Consider the following 16235-nt stretch of genomic DNA (forward strand, 5'->3'; position numbering starts at 1 on the left):
ATTGACCTATATGTCTATCCTTACGACAGTACCACCACTGTCTTAATTAGTGTGGCTTTGTAGTAAATGTTGAAATCAGGAGGTATGAGTCCTCCAATTTTGTTCTTCTTTTTCAAGAGTGTTTTGGCTATGGGGTTCCACGCAATTCCATAGAAATTTTAAGATCAGTTTTTGCACGTGAGCATAAAAAGCCACTGGGATTTTGAGGACTCTGTAAATTGCTCTGGGGGGTAACACCACCTTAACAATCGTAAGTCTTACAATCTACGGACACAGAACGTCTTTCCGTTTATTTCGGTCTTCTTTATTTTCTTTCAGCAATGTTTTTGCAGTTTTCAGTGTAAAAGTCTTGCATCTCTTTGTTTATATTTATTCCAAAGTATTTTATTCTTTTTGATGCTATTATAAATGAAACTGTTTTCTTAATTTCCTCTTTGGATTGTTCGCTGCTAGTAGAGTACTGGACTTTTAACCATAGAATAAATAAATATCCATGAGTCCATACTGATATAATCAAATAAATACATAAATGGGAGAGAAGGAACAGCTCCTCCTTATGGTAGAATTCCAACTAATAAATGTAGAAGGAAAGAGGGAAATAGAGAATTACCATAGACAAATACCACAGTAATAACTGTTGCAGATAAGATCTACAATGGGCATGCTAAAACCAGCAGGCAAAAATCCCTGGAGAGACAGGATTTGCGGAGTCTCAAGGTATCTCCCCCCAGATACTTCTTAATTACAAAGGGAAAAATAGTAACTTTACAGTGGAGAAACCCTGCAGACACCAACGTAACCAAGAGATCAAGGTAGACATCGCTACTAATAAACCCCTTGAGACAACACACTGAGAAGGGCACAACACCATTTGGCGGTATTCCTGCCACAAATGCATAACCTCACTCCAATCATGAGAAAACATCAGTTGGCCCCAAACTGAGGGGCATTCTACCAAATAACTGACTGGTACTCTCCCAAAGCATCAAGGTTTAGGAAAGGCGAAGGAACTGTCACAGACTTGAGGAGACCAAGGAGACGTAACGAGTAAACACAAAGCAGGACAGGATCCTGGAACAGAAAGAAGACATTACTGGAAAAACTGATGAAATTCTAGTAAGGGTGTAGTTTAGCTCAGAGGTTGCAAACTCTGGCCCTTAGGCCAAGCCCAGTCTGCTGACTGTTTTCGAAAATAAAGTTTTATTAGAAGACAGCCATGCTCGTCCATTTACAGATTATCTATGGCTGCTTTCTTGCTAAAACAAGAATGTTGGGTAGTTGTGACAGAGACCTTACGGCTCACAAAGACTAAAGTATTTACTATCTGGCCCTTTACAGAAAAACTTTGTGACCCCTAGGTTAATGATACTGTACCAATGTTAACTTCCTGTTCTTGATAATTGTATTATAATTATGTAAAATGTTAACATCAGGGGAAACTGGGTGAGAAATATAAGGCAACTCTTTGTGCCATTTTTGCAATTTTTCAGTAAGTCAAAAATTGGTTAAAAATAAGAAGTTAGGAAAAAAATCCAGTAGCCTCCTTATTGCAGGGACTTCTTATCAGCTTCCCTAGACACATCTTATACACACTGCTGTCTGTTTTTGCTTCACTGTTCCGTCTGTCCTAAGGATGTCCTTCCCTCTCTGTCTGTAGCCATCAAAGCTATATCTGCAAGGATTAACTCAAGTGCCACTTCCCCCATAAAATCTGCCCTTCCTACTTCCTAATCATGCTCAGTTACGGCATGTGGCAGCATCTGCCTTGTATTATACACAGTTACTTCCATGTCCACTTCTCTCATCTGATTATGAACTCCTTGGAAGATCAAGAATTATGTCTTAGGGGCCAGCCCCATGGCCTAGCGGTTAAGTTCGGTGCACTCCATTTTGGTGGCCATGGTTTAGTTCCTAGGCGCAGACCTACACCACTCACTGGCAGCATGCTGTGGCAGCGACCCACAAACAAAACAGAGGAAGATTGGCATAGATGTTAGCTCAGGATGAATCTTTCTCAAGCAAAAAGAGAAAGATTGGCAACAGAGGGTGGCTCAGGGCCAACCTTCCTCAGTCAAAAAAAAAAAGGAAGAAAAGAATTATGTCTTATTCATCTTTGTATGCCTCTAGGAAGTGTTGGCTAAATGTCTGATGACCTGGATTCCTCATAAACTCCAAGAAACAAAGGTCAGTACCATTGGTTCTCAAAAAACAAGCATTCAGAATTGCGGGAGAGAGAAAGGCCTACGCAGCCCTATTCAGCACAGCGTGCACTGCCAGCTTAGTGGGCAGGAGGAGGCAACAGGAACGAACATTGACTCAACACCTACTGTGTGCCAAGCAGCATGCTAGGCACTTTACACAAGCTCCTTCTTTTGATTCGTATGATAAACCTGTTTAGATAAGTATTATTTCACCCATTTTACAGACACAGAGTCAAAGACCTAAGGGCTGAGCAAATTACTCTCAGAACCTACTGGACAGTTATTTAGCAGAATGCCCTTCAGTTTGGGTTCGACAGATGTTTTCTCATGATTGGAGTGAGGTTATGAATTTGGGGCAAGAATACCACAAATGCCAGCTACTCAAAGAGGGAGATTTAAGGGCCTTGTGAGCCCCTTTCTGCCACTTCTTGGTGCAACCCTAGCTATTGTTTGCTACCCACAGACAAGAAAGGGTGTGGCCCACCTCCTGGCTCACACGGTCCCAGTCGGTTGTCGTGCTGGCCAGTCACCCCAGGTTCAGCCAGCAGAAAGCTGTGCCATTCAGCAAAACCTGAGCTTCTGCTGGGCAGCAAGGACCAGTAGCCACATAAGGCTGCTATGGGCAGAGCAGGTCCTAGGCAGTGCCTTCCTTCTGTCTGACAAGTGGCTTCAGACTCACTCTTCCCATGAGCTGACAGGAAGCAAGACTACTGAAGAAAGACCATCTGACAGAGGTGGGCATCCACGTCTTGAAAGGTCAGACTTTATCAAGAGGTCAGGCCGGATTTGGGCTCAGGCCTCAGATGGCATTGTTTTGTCTCCCCCAGCTTTGCCTGCATTTCACCTTGACATTAGGCCACCGCCACACATTAAAGGCTGGTGCCAATCAAATGTGTATTGAGCACCACCTGTAGGTCATCTCTGTGGTCTGTGTCTGTGGGTTCATATCATGCTTTTAAGTTGCAGGATTTGGGGAGGAGGGTTATTAAAAACTCACAATGACAGGGACAGGTCAGTAATAATCAGATGCCATGGTGACAGAAGACTGTCTTGTGGTGTCTATAAAAGCATTGACAAATATTACACCATTTACAGGACTGTCCATCAGCGGTAAACCAGTAGCTCTTGACGGTTTCTTATTGCCCCGACCACGTTCTCTTAGGGAGCAGGAAGACAAAATCCTTTGGTGCTGGCCTGACATTACACCAGGCTGCGCTCAGGATAGGTACACTGGGTCACGAGAGATGCTCCTGAGGCTGACGGTTTAATCTCCCTCTGGCAGACACTTGGCCACAGCAAGCTGTGGGGACACACCTGCACCTGCTGTGGCTTCCTGTTAGAAAAGATGCCCACCACATCACACAGGCAGGAGGGGCAATGAGGACATTTCTCTAGGCCACAGTACTGGGAAAACGTGTCCTCCGAGAACTGACCCACTTCCCAAGTGGCTTAATGCACAACTTTATGCAACATCTGTGTAGGCAAGGTGACTCTGCTAGGCTCCTGGCTTCCGTAAAAGGACTCAGTAGTTTAAGCAGCTTTTTCCTTGTGACTCCACCACCTCAGTGGATAAATTCCAGGACTGCTGTGATAGGGAGAAGACTCGGGGAGGGATCAGCCCCAGCGTTTAAATGCTTCAGGCCAGAAGCGACACATGTCACGCCCTCTCACAGATCGTTAGCTGAGGTTAACTTCAAGAGGGCTAAGAAATGTAGGGGCACAGAAGTAGGCAGTGAGCAGAGAATGCGTGTGCTGCAGGTGTGCAGGCCTCACTCGAGGTGGTGGGGAGCTGGTGGCAGAGCTGGAGGGAGGTCAGCTGCTCAAGGACTCACGACCTATGAGCCAGATTTCTAAAAGGGAGATATTACTCACACACTGTAAAATTCATCACTTTAAAGTGTACAATTCAGTGACTTTCAGGACATTCACCCACTGTGCAGTCATCATGGCTAATTCCAGAACATTTTCATTGCCGCAAAAAGAAATCTTGGGCTCATCAACAGCCACTCCTCATTCTGGATCTGTCTTCCCCTCTTCCCTCTGGACATCAGGAAGCTGAACAAATGCAAAGAGCCTCTCGCAGCCACAGACTATCCTTAACCCTAGGTGCCCCTCCCTCAGTTTCTATTTGCCTCTTCTATTTATTTTTTCTAAATAAATACCAATTGCAACAGCAATGAACATATATGAAGCATTTACATCATGACACTCTACTATTTCGTTTCATCCTTGTGACAGTCCTGTCAGGTACAGAGCTGTAATCATCACAGAGATTAAAGCACCTTGTTCAAGTCAGGGAGTTGATAAACAGTGGAACAGGGTTCAAACCCAGACAAAAGGAACCTTGGCCACAGCAAGATGACAGAGTGGCTGGCATCAGAGCCACTCTATCATCCATCTGCATGTCCTTCAAAACCTTTTTAGAACAAGGCAAAGTTATAGATAGAAGTTGCTTCACTGAATGACCTGGGGTTATTTTGCAGTCCCTGTACCATTGCGTGGCTGTACCATTAGGTGACAGCATTGCTCAAAATTAAATAACCCCTGGAGACATGCCACAGGGGCGCCTACCTTTCGCAGGTGATGGGTGATTGAGACACCATGGACCTGAGCACGTGTGGTCTGGATGCACAGAGTGCAGCAGAGGGCATTGGAAAACCACTGCTGTGTTTTCCTCTTGTTTTAAAAATTTTTTTTTTTTACCTTGAAAACCCTATGATGAGACAGTCCAAAATGAAATATGAGATAGTGCTAGAAGATGAGACTCCCCTGCCCCAGGTTGGAAGACACTCAAGCGGCTCCTGGCTAAGAGCAAAGACCAAGTATGAATAGCACTGCTGCTGATGACACAACCAGATTAAGGCCCGAAGGATGTCCAGCGGCTGAAACAGACAAAGACGAAAGTCCGATGCTGAACAACAAGTACAACGGGAACACGGAATGTGAGAAGCAGGAACCAAGGTAAATGGAAATTGTAAAGCAAGAAATGGAACGTTTAAATATCACAGTGCTCGGCATTAGCCAACTAAAATGGATGAGAATGGGACACCTTCAGTTAGATGACTACAAAGTGTTCTACTACAGAAATGACAAACTCAGAAGAAACGAGTGGCTCTAATATGGAGGCACAAGCAATTAGGGCTCTAATAGCATCAGTCAGACTTCTGGGAAGACCTATTAACACAACCATGTGTGAGTCTGTGCTCCAACCAAAGATGCTGAAGAAGACAAAACCGGAAGATTTTATGCAAATATCCAAGAAGAAACTGATCATACACCAAGACAAGATACGCTCAATGATAGGTGACTAGAATGCAAAAGCAGAATCAAATATCATCAGAAAATTTGGACTAGGGGTCAGAAATGGCAGGAGACTGCCTCACGGATTTCTGCAATGCCAACAAATATGTGCTTCCAGCAACTGAACAGACGACTGTCGACATGGACATCGCCAGATGCCGATACAGAAATCAGATAAACCACATAACTGGAAGCAGGAGATGAAGAGGCTGTATTCTCTGCCAGAACAAGACCAGGAGAAGATTGAGGTCCTGATAACGAACTGCTAACATCAAACAGCAGAGCACAGCTGAAGAAGAGCACTAAAAGAATCCTAGTGCTAAAATAGAACATAAACAACACTCCCAATGAATTTAAAGTCCACATAAAAACCAAATTTGCATTGATAAACTTAACTGACTGAGAAGCAGAACAACTGTGGGGTGAGACCAGAAATATCATTAAGGAAGAATATGAAAAGCCAGCGCCTGAAGCAGAAAGAAAAACATTGAGATGGAGGAGAGAAGAGATACTAAAAATTGTTAAGGAGAGGCGAGGAGCAAAGTAAAAGGTGACAAAAGCAGGGTTTGAATCCTGAATGTAGCTTTTCAGGGCCTATCAGAAAGAGATAAAGGGGACCACTCTAGTGGCCAATACAGAGATAGAAGAGAACCACAGAAAGGAAAAGAGGTCTCTTCCAGAAGGTTCAAGAAATCAACAGGAAATTTAAACCTAGATAAGCACTGCTGAACAACCAAGAAGCACACTATCTGAGCAGGAGGAAGTGAAGGGAAAGTGGAATCGGGACACTGAAGATCTAGGCAGAAGAGACAAAAGAATGACAGACGCCTTTGAGGAAGATTTCTACGAGGAAGAACGTGTAATTCTAGAAAGTGAAGTGATAGTTGCCCTGAACATAGTGAGGAGAAATAAGTCACCAGGGGTAGATGGAGATATTTCAAGCCACAGAGACTGAATCTGTCAAAATCCTAACAAGGATATGCCAACAAATATGGAAAACAAAACAATGGCCTACAGACTGAAAGCGTTCAAACACATCCCAATGCCCAAGAACAGAGATGCCAAGCAGCGCAGTACCTACAGGACCACTGCTCTCATCTCCCAGGCAAGTGAAGTGATGCTCAAGGTGCTGCAGCAAAGGCTTTTACCTTCCAGGGAGCAGGAAATGCCTGCTGTGCAAGCTGCATCTTGAAAATGGAGGCCCATGAGATCTACCTGTGATTATTCATTGGCTCTTGGAGTGCTCCAAAGAATTCCAGAAAGTCAGGCTATGTTTCACAGACTCTAGGAAAGCCTTTGACTGTGTGGACCATGAAATCCATGGGCTGCTCTGAAAGAAACAGGCGCACCTCTGCACTTGATGGTCCTGATGGTACCCTGTATGGCAGACAAGAAGCCACTATCAGGGCAGAATACGGAGAGACAGAACAGTTTCCTACAGGCAAAGGTGTCAGACAAGGGGGCATTTTATCTCCTTATCTGTTTAACGTGCATGCAGAATGTATCACATGAAATCTGGGCTAGACTCAGATGAAGGAGAAGTGAAACTGATGGAAGAAATATCAACAATCTAAGAAAGGCAGATGACATCACCTCTCTGGCAGAAAGCAGCAATGACTTGAAACAACTTCTGGAGAAAGTGGAAGAAGAAAAGGCCAAAGCAGGACTGCATTTGAACATTAAGAAGACAAAGATCATGACTAAGTAAGAACTATACAACTTTAATGTCAACATGAAGACATTGAAATTGTTAAAGATTTTGTTTCTCTTGGTTCCGCCATCAATTTAAATGGAGACTGCAGCCAAGAAATCAAGAGACGACTGAGACTTGCAAGGGCAGCAATGAAAGAAATAGGAAAGATCACCAAGTGCAAGGAAGTGTCATTAGAGACCAAAGTCAAGATTATCCACACCCTCATATTCCTAATTACTATGTATGGGTGTGAAAGCTAGACAGTGAGGAAGTCTGGCAGGAGCAAAACGGATTCATTTGAAAGATGGTGTTGGAGGAGAGCTCAGTGGATGCCCTGGACTGCCAGAAAGATGGACGAGTGGGTCCTAGAGCAAATTAAGCCTTGAACAATCGCTGGAGGCAACAGTGATATAACAGAGGCTGTCCTCCTTTGGGTACCTCATGAGAAGCCAGGATTCTTATGGTGGGAAAAGTAGAAGGCATCAAGAAAAGAAAAGAAGACCAAATATGAGATGGATTGACTCCATAAAGGAAGCCATAGGCATGAGTCTACAGGAGCTCAGTAGGGCTGCTGAGGACAGGGCATCGTGGACATCACTCATTCACAGGGTCACCAAGAGTCAGAGCTGACTTAAGGGCACGTGACAAAAACAACTGGAGACACGGTAGAGGCTGGTGTCTGGCTGGGGCTATCTTGCATTTCTGCACTGTTCAACAGGCCTGGCATGGTGCTCAATACATATTTGCTGAATGACTGAATTAACAAAATCTCCGAGACCAGAGTCATCACTCCACACTTGGAAGAGCATGTTGGCCCTTCAACCAGGAGCATCTGACCAGAACTTGTGCTGCCTCCTGAGAACTCCCAGATCTGTCTATGGTCACCACTAAGATGCAAGAAGCCAAGGTAGGCTTTTCAACTTTCACAACAAAATGGCAGGACACTGTGCATGGGACGTGCTAAGAACCTCAGGACCTCCACTATGGACTGTCTGCCTCCCACCTCTGGCAAAGGGTCTCTTCCCACTCACTCTCCCAGATTCTCCGGCTTTACCCCTGCCTGACAAAATACATCCCTCTGATTCTATTGTCTTGCTCCCATCCCCTCAAAGATCTGCCCTTACAGTATTATAACAGAGCCTGAACTTTTCTGCCTTCACCCGAGTGGGTCCCAGAAAGGTCTACCTGTGGGTCATGCTCCTCTGTTCTTTAGAACATTCCCTCCACTCTAGCCTAAGTCATCATCATCCTGTCAGTCTGTTGCACACACAAGTGCAGTCTCAGTACCCCCCAGAGGGCCTGGTACCCACGAGGTACTCTATAAACACCTGCGGAGTACGGAGGCTGCTGCGCACTGTCTTATTCAATGGACCTTGCGTGCAGGCCCAGGGAAAAGTGTTTCTTGTGATAAACTCATCTGCTTCCTTTTTTCCATAAGATTTGTTGTGCAATCTCATCCTTCTTTGCCTTGTCTTCCAGGAAGCTCTGAGCTCAATCACAATAGCTTCCCTTGACTGTCTTTTGGTACAATTACCTGCTTCCCAGGGTCCTCCTCTCAAATACTAGTTCTTTCCATAGGTTTTGGTTTGCTAAAGAGAGTATGGGCCTTGGCATTCAATAAACTTAAAACCCAGCTGAGCCATGAAAGAACATGAGCCTTGCACGTAGACAGACCTTAGTTCAAATCCCAGATATGCCACCCACACACCATGACACCCTGGGCACCTTACTTATCACTCAGCCTCAGTCCCCTCACTGACCATCCTCTCAGTGTTGTGATCATCACATGAAATATAAAATACCCAGCACAGGACCTGGCATACACTCAAGGGTTAGACTAGATCCCTTTTATTCATTTCATTAGAATTTTAAAAATAAAATTTATTCATGTTTTTGGCATGTTTTCTGATTTAGAAACATTTAGAAAGACAGAATACTATGGGGGGGTTACCCAAGTTCTTTCTCTTCTTCAATTAGAAAATGATTAACTATTGAACAAACTATCAACTGCAGGAGGAACCTGAAACATTTAAAATTTCATACCTGGATGAAAAACTAAAATCCTACAAAAAGTTCATATTGCACCTTAGAATAATCTTGAAAAATACAGATCAGACCCAATAGTGACATCTGGCCTCAGTGAATACGCAGGAGAAAGCTTAGCAGTCCACTTGGGAGAAAGAAGCCATGATCTTTCAGTCATCCATTTATCCCTCTGATCATCCAGTTAGTACTTACTGAGTGACTACCTTACGCCTGGCGCCGCTCTATGCACTGGCTTACACACTTACAGAAATGATGAGGAAGTTCCCTCTCCTCACTGAATCCACATTCTATTCCAACCACATTGCTGTTAGGGAGAGGGAGAATTAGACTCCCTTTATTATAAGCCACTTCCATATCCTTTATGGAGGTAGATGGAGAAGGAAAAAAACCCACAGAACACTAAGAGAGAGCAACTCTAAATTCTTGTGCAAAGGAGGGGTGATAAAGGAGGGCTTGGAGATAATCTAGCAATGGTACCATGGACAGATCTTGAGAAGTGCTGGGGAGGAAGAATTATGGACTCAGAGAGGCCAATCAGGGGGCTAGCACAGAGGCAGTGAAAAGGGCAAAGCAGTGGGAAGAGATTCAAAGACTAAAAGTGGACAGGACCGCATGGTGGCCGAAACCCAGAATAAAGATGAGGGAAAAGGGGAAAAATGTCTTTTGTCCTTAGAGCTTCAGAAATCAGGAAGATTGGAAGGTCACTAACGTGGGTAGAGACCTTGCTGGTGGGGGTTTCAGGTAGGCCGGATGGGGCTTTTTCATCACTGCTGTGGTTTTAAACAACATTTTAGAGTTTGCAAATCACATTACAAAAGGGACTGCACCCAACATGTGCTCGTAACACATGTGGTTTCTTAAACAGTCACAAAGGCTTTGAAAAACTGAAACCAACAAATGCCCTTCTTCACAAGACCACAGATCCCTGATGGAAAACTTTCCCATGCCTGGAATGTGTCCCAACCCAAACCCCACCCCTGAAAGCAGCTGGGCACAATTGGTTAATATATTCCGTGCACTCAAGAACCACCACCCCTGTTTGCTGTGTTGAAAACCAACCCCAAATGACCTACAGATACACAGTCAACATCTCTGGGTTCAGAGAAGGTGAGCAGAAGTTCATGTGTTCCTGCCCAGACCTCAAACCTTTGTACAGACCCAGCCTACCCAGTGCAATGATGATGTGTGTCCTAGGATCAAAGGCTCGCAAGATCATGGCACTCTTATACAAGCACCAAAGCAAGAGGGGATGTGGAGGCTGAACCCGGCCAACAGGGTGGGGTGGGCAGGGCCACAAGAAAAGGCACTGAAGATAAAACTAGGGGAGATAAAAAGAAATGACAAAACATGATTCATAAATTTCACCTAGAGGTAAATCACGTAAGTCCCATCGTCCCCCTCAGGGTCCATCTTCCTCCTGTATGACAACCAGGGGGACTAACACCAGCTCCTTCCATTCCATTTGCCTACTGCAGGATGTGTCTAAAGAATCTAGTTCTCTGAGAAACAGTCCATGGCTGACGGCACCACAGTGTGGGCCATCACTACATTCTTGAAACTGACTAACTTCTGGGAAGCACGCAAACAGTTCTCTCAGCTGTGTACAGAAACTATGCAAAGGAGATCAGAATGCCTCGCCCTCCTGCGCTCCAATTAAAGGATAATTCTTCAATTTCCCCCCACCACAGTCACCTCTTTATAAGCGAAATAAGTAAGCCCCCTATACCAGAAGTTTTCCACACAGAAGAAGGACCAGGTCCCTAGGCGCTTTGTCCACAACACACCCAAGTGTTAACGGAGTTGCCACACCAACCAGCATCAGGCAAAACAGAGGCTGATGAATTGGCTCCAGTGGCCTCAACGACCAGGAGCCATCAGCTCGCAAGGAGCCACGGTTTGCCCCATGGGACTCCTCCAACTTCACACACACTCACATCCCAACAGATACCCAACTAATACAAACACCTCACTTGGAAAGGGGGTTGGGGAAGGAAAAACACTCCTAAGACATAGAGCTCTAAACCAGAATGATACAGATTTTGTCAGAGTGAGATTGCTAAATGACGAGTTCACCCAGAGAGGACAGTGGGCAGCAAGAAAGCTGAAAATCTAATACAAGAAAACACTGCTCTGTGCCAGTCACATCACCAACCTATGGAACAGCATCCCCACCACCTGGTATGGTTCATGAGACCCCTTCAGGTAAGCCCCAACCACTTCCAGGCCTCATGCAACCTGCACCCTACACTCCCAGAGGGGGTGTGCACTGGTGGGCTCAGGGAATCCCTACTTACTCTCCAAGACCCAACTCCAATGTCACCACTTCTATGGAGCCTTGCATGATCCCCCACAACAAGGCAGCTTGTCCTGAGTGCTCCCCAGCGCATACCAGGCTCAGCACCAAAAATAGGCACCTTTCACACATTATCTCAAGAATGAACTCAACACTCTCTGCCGTGTTGTTCACCTCTCTGCTTGTTCCCCTCCCTGTCAGAGTTCTCAAGTGCCAGAATCAGGCCCTACACACTGAAGCGTAGACCCTGAGGGCCCAACATGTGTTTCTTAAGTGTCATTCCACAGAGATGGAAACATTGCCAAGAACAGGGAGAACTAACTGCTGAGAAATAAACACAGGAGGTAGGGGGAGCAGGGAGTCTTTCCCCCACTACATGGATGGAGAAGGTAAGGTGTGGAATGGGCCAATGCCTGCATAAGCTGGTAAGCTACCTCTGACCTGGGAGCTTCTCCCCTCCCGCGCGGCGAGTCCAAATTTCCACCAAATGCCAGATAACAGAACTGCACAGGAAAACAAGTTTTGTTCTGTAGGCTACATAATAAGAATAATAATAGAAGAACTGGCATTGTCTATCTCTCTGTAAGATCCTCACTTCATTATGTTCCTTACACTATAATGAAACGTACAATGAGACATACAAGACATACTTACTTGTGCTTTGTGGTACTGAAAGCGAGGAGGAACAATCATATTATTAAGTAATTATATATATATTAGGAGATTTCCCTTCCATCCACCAAAAGTAAAAGAAAAACAAAACATACAACAATCCTCCACCGTCAGAAAATGAGATAACACAGCACAAAAAGGAGTGAGGGCTCTGGAAGCAGATGGCCCTGGGTGAGGCCTCAGATTCGCCCTCACAGCCTGGAGCAAGTGATTTTGTTTCTGATGTGGCCTCCCAGCTGTGGAGAGGGCATGGAAACACCAACCTTTTGGGGTCATCAGAAAAACTTAAAAAAAAAAAAAAAAAAAAATATATATATATATATATATATGATGTGTGTGTATGTACATGCACACAGGTGTATGTTTATTACAAACTTAGCACACACAGAGTCTGGCATAAATTTTCCTGAATTAAAAGCACCTCTGCCATTAGCAGCTAGTCTTCACAACAGGTCTTAAAATTCTGAATTTAAAAATGATGAGTCTCTGCTGGTGGGAACATAACAAGATACCATTTTTGGAGGGGAGTTTGGCACTATCTATTGACATTTAAAGTCACACCATTTCTACAAACACATACACACTCCTCTGCATGATTTATCTCCACTGAGAAAATGTCTCAGCGTAAGGCTGTGAAGGACGTTCACTGTTGATAATGCGTATTTCTACAACAGCCTTTTTTTTAAAAATAATGAGCACTTTTTTAAAAAATACATTTTTACAAAAAGCCATTTCTCCATTTCACATTCTTTTAGGATTTGCATTTTTAAATGACCCTGTCTATAATAGAAAGTTAAACCCAAATTATCGATCACCATTTCACAAACCATGAGTGTTTTTTGTCTCCCCTACTAGAACATCAGATCCACGGGGGGGTTGTGTGTTGTGTTTACTTTAATCCCCTCTACACCTCAAATAGTGCCTGGGATGTCGTGGTAGTCAATATCTGTTAAACAAATACACTGAAAAGCTCACAAACATTGTTCCAGGTCTTCCACACCTAGGAATTCATTATGCAAAAACACTTGCCCAATTGCACAAAGATAAAGAACTGCTGCTGACTGCAGAAGAATTCATAATAGCAAAGAGCTGCAAACGACATAAACTTTTTTCAATAATACGGGTTACTAGAATCTTCTGTCATTTTTATTTTTATTTATTTAAATTTTTTTTGAGGAAGATTAGTCCTGAGCTAACATCTGTGCCCATCTTCCTCTACTTTCTATTTGTGAGGTATGCTGCAGCATGGCTTGACAAGCGGTGCCATGTCCACACCCGGGATGCAAACTGGTGAACCCCGGGCCGCCGAAGCAGAACGTGTGAGCTTAACCGCTGCACTGCCAGGCTGGCCCCGTCATTTTTAAAAAGAATGAGGTTGAAAAAAACAAATGAGGTAGATCTTTACATAGTGAGATAGAAAGACATCATGTTAAGTAATAAAAAGCAAGCTTCAGAACAGTATCACTAGTTTTGTGTCTAAAGTTGAGTTAAAAATTTCTGTTGTTACAAGCAAAAAACAAGGTACATAATAAATGTTTTTATTTGGGAAGAAAAATAACTGGAGAATATATACACACCACTAACGGTGATTTTCTGTCTCCGTGTAGGGCTATGAGGGATGTTCATTGTCTATATTACATATTTCTGTAACAGTTTTTTTTTAAACAAAGAGCACTTGATATTTTTGTAAACAGAAAAAACACATTTTCATAAAAAGTCATTTCTCCATTTCACTTTTTTCTGATTTTAAACTTTAAATGAATCTGACATATAATAAAAAGTTAAATCCCAAAGCATTAAACTGAGGCCCACGGGCCTGGGGGTGGTTTGTCAAAAGGCACACGGTGCTAGTGCCAGCCTGAACTCAGGTTGCTGACCCTCCCTACTCCCGCCGAAAGCCCTGGGAAGCAGAGATACTGCACTGGCAGCTGTGCCCTCTGGAACCATGAAAGGTCTTACAACTACAGAAGCTTCTATCAGGGGGAAAAAAAAAAGTTGCTTAAGAGCTGAACTCTTATGAACTCGAAACGTTCCGTGGGTGTCACAAGCGAAAGTTCTGGATTTGCCGAGCACTTCTGACTTCAGATAGATAGTCTTTCTCCTAAGGACACACGGACATATCTAACTCAGATCCTGATTTTCAAGGGGTGAGGCAAGGATGGACCCAGTGTCACCGGCAGGTCCTAAACTTTCAGGTTTGTCAGGCAACCCACATCTCCTGTGGCTGTTTATATACTCACACTGCCCAGGAGTATTCACCTGCCTTACTCTTGCTGGCTGCGGGCAATGCCGCTCCTCCCAGGTGATGATGTACATCCCTGGGGTTCCTTTCATCCTAAACCTCCCTGTTATTGTTTCAAGTGCTAGATCTGAAGAACTGTGCAGTTAAGATCACTCCGAAGCTTTCAGCAACACAACTGCAAGCTAACATTCCATTCTCTGAAATGCAGACCCGCTATTTGGCCACTTGAGACAATGATCACTAACTGCCCAAGGAAACAGTTTCCCACAGCAGGGGCATGAAAATCCTGAGAAGCTCATAACTGACCACTCTCTCAAAAGGAAAAGAGAGCTCCCTAGAGGGACACAAAGACAAGAAAGTGATCCCTCCTAGGTACACTGCTTTCCTAGCTGGGACTTTGGGATCTTTCTCTGATCACGCCAGCCCACAACCATCCAAAGGGGATCTGTGTGGGCAGAACTTGTGAGTGGTTAATGTATCAATGTCTTCTCCCCCAACAGGAGAGAGGGCCGGAGGAATTCCAGCTTTGCACAGTGAGGACACTGGAGACCAGAGGGTTAGTTAACCGCTCAGCTTAAAGCAATGTTACAGTTCTCAATGTCACCCTCCAGGACCTTCTTGTTTTGATCCTCAGAACATCGACCCTGCGCGGCAGCAAAATGAGCTGTATCACTCTGCTACTGAGGAGGAAACAGAGGCTCAAAGAAGTTAAGTGTCCTGCCAAGGTGCCAAGATTCAAGCCCAGGACCACCCACTCCTCCCCCGTCTCCCTTGCTAGCACTATTCTCTAGGTTGGCCAAGCTCAGAGGGAAGGCTGCAGTTTATGGGTCTAAGAGAGACAGCAGGCACATTCATGGAGACGGCCCCAAACTCCTCAGCATTGGTCACCAGCCTACACAAGGGTGACTAGCCTTAAATGAAAAGCAAAAAGCCGAGGTCAAGTACCCTGAAGCAACCCTCCCCACCGCCTACAAGACCTCGACCTCTTACCCAATTGCTCCCAGGAGCTAAGGATGTCACGGCTGCCCAGCTGAGCCCGGCCAACGACCTGTCGCCGCGGCTGCCAAAGCACCTGCCTGCGAGGGGCACTGCCCCCCAAGGGTACCGCGGCCTCGCCAGCACGCAGAGGGATTCCCGGAGAGGCCGGGCTGGCGGGCTCCCCTAAGCCCTCGACTGAGCCCACCTGATGCTGCAGGGTGAGACTCCGGCCCCATTCGCATTCATCGAGAGCCTCCTACGTGAGTTATCCCAACAACTGGCCGCCTCCTGAGGCATATCGTACAGATGGGGAAACTGAGGCTCGGAGAGGGAAGGGGGCTCAGCCTGAGGGTGGGAGCGCGGGGACTGGAGCCGGAACCCCCTGACGCCGAGACCCAATCCTCGGCCGAAGGGCCCATCGGGCGTGCTGAGCCGTGCAAACAACTACCCTCAAGCCGCCGCGAGAGGTCAGGTGGAGGGGAAGGGCCGAGGTGGGAGCCGCGCTTTCCGCGCGAGCGTCGGGTGAGACACGCAGCGACTCGGCCTGAGAGCCCGCTCCAGCGCCCAGGTCCCGGGCGGCGGATGCCGCCAGAAGTCGTCTGGCCTCACAGCCCCCGCACCCGAAGCCCCAGCGCCCCTACCTCGCCAGCCCCGCGCCCGCGTACTCGCCCACTCACCGCTGGCGGCCCGGCAGCTCTGCCGGCACCTGAGCAGGACGCAGGCCCGAACCACTGGGACGCTACCACCACCGCGCGGGCCGCGGGGGTGGGGGCGTGGCCGTCGGGGCGCCGCCCCGCTCAACCGGGCAGC

General features: G+C 45.9%; 1 protein-coding gene across 13 annotated transcripts in view; it reads right to left on the reverse strand.

Annotated features, from left to right (window-relative positions):
• POR (cytochrome p450 oxidoreductase) overlaps positions 1 to 16235 on the reverse strand; it is a 92178-nt gene that overhangs the window by 46696 nt on the left and 29247 nt on the right. For 2 of the 13 annotated variants that reach the window (XM_070230576.1, XM_070230583.1), the window contains exon 1: positions 6650 to 6878. The exons of 4 other annotated variants lie outside the window; for them this stretch is intronic. The gene's annotated coding sequence lies outside the window, so the exon portion shown is untranslated. Of the gene's footprint in view, positions 1 to 6649; positions 6879 to 16066; positions 16233 to 16235 lie in introns of those variants that run through there. 7 more of the 13 variants (XM_023655014.2, XM_070230579.1, XM_070230578.1 and 4 more) reach the window with 7 other exon arrangements.

Source organism: Equus caballus, chromosome 13, assembly GCF_041296265.1.
Source record: "Equus caballus isolate H_3958 breed thoroughbred chromosome 13, TB-T2T, whole genome shotgun sequence".
NCBI classification, from domain to species: Eukaryota; Metazoa; Chordata; class Mammalia; order Perissodactyla; family Equidae; genus Equus; species Equus caballus.